This window comes from Pongo abelii, chromosome Y, assembly GCF_028885655.2.
Source record: "Pongo abelii isolate AG06213 chromosome Y, NHGRI_mPonAbe1-v2.0_pri, whole genome shotgun sequence".
In the NCBI taxonomy this organism is placed as follows: Eukaryota; Metazoa; Chordata; class Mammalia; order Primates; family Hominidae; genus Pongo; species Pongo abelii.
The window spans coordinates 43,313,700-43,316,131 of NC_072009.2; the positions used below are offsets into that span (position 1 = coordinate 43,313,700).

Here is a 2,432-nt window from a genome sequence, read left to right on the forward strand (position 1 = left end):
TATCATTAGTGTTGCTGCTGTAGTTTTTGATGGTCTTCAAAGGCTCAGAGAAAACATCTTATACTTAATTATCAACTAGCTTAAGCTGACAACTTTTGTCATATAAAAACTATAGACATTTACCCTCTGTTCCAATTATGTTTTTGATGTCACAATTTATGTCTTTTAATACAGTGTCTTCCTTAAAATCCTATTGGTGACAAGTCTTTTGCTGAATGATTTCAAGCTCCTCCTTTTTTTGTTTATTTTCCCTTAGTGCTTTTAGAATTTTCTTTATTTCTCAACCTTTGAGAGTTTGATTCTTTTTTTGGCAGCACTTTTATTTTTTCTTACACAGTGATGTGTTGCTGAGTCCTAACGTTCTCATATAACAGTAGAAACAAAAATTTGTTATCATGTCTTTAAAGAATCTAGAATATCATACAAAAAAACTTACATAAATTAAAAGGATGAATACATTTACAGGTGTAAATGCAAACTGCTTTCAACTCAAGGCAAGTGACAGCCCACGGTGTTCTGGCAAAAAACATCAGCTAAGAAAGGAAACTGGGTCCTATGGCTTGGGCTTTTCAACCGTGACAGAGAGGCAGGACAGAAGCAACTAAGTCAGGAGTCCTTGCTAGCTGCTAGAGAAATCCCAGAACACTCAGCCCTGATACATTAATACCCTGCACAGATCAGAGACTGCTGACCATGCAGACTCACCAAGCCACAGGCTTGTCTTCCACAAGCACGTTCTTACCTCAGTCATGAAGTGACCAAGCCACGTGCACTAAAGTTTGAGCTCAAAGATATGTACACAGTATTAAACAAATACCAAGGGGAACAACTAACTTGAATACAAGGTCAAAATCAGCAACAAGTTCTATGATCCAGTGCTGATGATATCAGATACAAGCTTCAAAGACAATTTCTTCTCAAAGGCTTATTCCAGTTTCATGAGGCTAGCATGAGGTGTATGCATTTGCTAAGGGCAAATTTATACTTCTTCTGTATTAACCTATGCAGCAAATGCTACACATCTGCTCAGTCCATTTAGAAGCATTTGTGGTGGACGATGGAGGGTCCCAACTCATCATACTCCTGCTTGCTAATCCACATCTGCTGGAAGGTGGACAGTGAGGCCACGATGGAGCCACCAATCCAAACTGAGTACTTGTGCTCTGGTGGTGCAATGATCTTAATCCTCATATTGCTGGGCACCAGGGCAGTGATCTCCTTCTGCATTCTGTCAGCAATGCCTGGGTACACGGTGGTGCTGCCAGATAGTACCATGTTGGCATACAGGTCTTTGCAGAGGTCCACGTCACACTTCATGATGGAGTTGAAGGTGGTCTCGCAGATGTTGCAAGATTCCATGCCCAGAAAGGAAGGCTGGAACAGCACCTCTGGACACTGGAACCACTCATTGTCAATGGTGATGACCTGACCATTGAGCAGTTCATAGCTTTTCTCCAGAGAAGAGGAGAATGTGGCAGTGGCCATCTCCTGCTTGAAGTTCAGGGAGATCTAGCATAGCTTCTCCTTGATGTCGTGCATGATTTCCCACTTGGGTGTGGTGGTGAAGCTGTAGCCTAGCTTGTTGAGGATCTTCATGAAGTTCTCAGTCAAGTCCCAGCCAACCAGATCCAGATGCAGGATGGCATGAGGAAGGGATTAGATCTCCCAGAAGGGCACCGTGTTGGTGACCCTGTGTCCAGAGTCCATGAAAATGCCAGTGATACACCCAAAGTCATAGAGGGACAGCTCATCTCGGATGGCCGCATACATGGCTGGGGTGTTGAAGGTCTGAAACATAATCTGAGTCATCTTCTCTCTGTTCGCCTTGGGATTCAGGGGTTCCTTGGTTAGCAGCACTGGCTGCTCCTCTGGGGCCCCATGCAGCTCATTGTAGAAGTGGTGCCAGATCTTCTCCATGTTGTCCCAGTTGGTGGCGATGTCATGCTTGATGGAGTACTTCAGGGTCAGGATGCTGCGTTTCCTCTGGGCTTCCTTGCCCACTTAGGAGTCCTTCTGGCCCATGTCCACCATCACGCTCTGGTGTCAGGGGCAACCCACAATGGAGGGAAACATGGCTCGGGGAATGCTGTCCCTAGCAAAGCCAGTTTTGCACATGCCAGAGCCATTGTCAATGACCAGCATGGCGATCACTTCTTCTATTGCAATGGGTGGAGGAGTGGGATAGTGGAGCCACAGAAGAACAAGGTGAGGGAGCTGGCAGTGGTGACTGGGAGCGAGAGTTTGATTCTTGTTTGTTGTGGGATAGTTTTATGCAGTGTTAATCTTTTTTGTAGTTTCCGATCTTTCTGAACCTATATATTTATATTTCTCTCAAATTTTTGAAAGTTGTTATTATTCATTTGAATATGCTGTATATAACTTCCTTTTGCTGAACTCTTTCATGAATATTGCTAAATCTTAGATTTTCTTAT

General features: G+C 43.8%; 1 pseudogene; it reads right to left on the reverse strand.

Moving 5' to 3' along the window:
- Positions 1–926: 926 nt before the first annotated feature.
- LOC129053186 (actin, cytoplasmic 2-like) lies at positions 927–2,160 on the reverse strand (annotated as a pseudogene).
- Between the last annotated feature and the right edge of the window lie 272 nt (positions 2,161–2,432).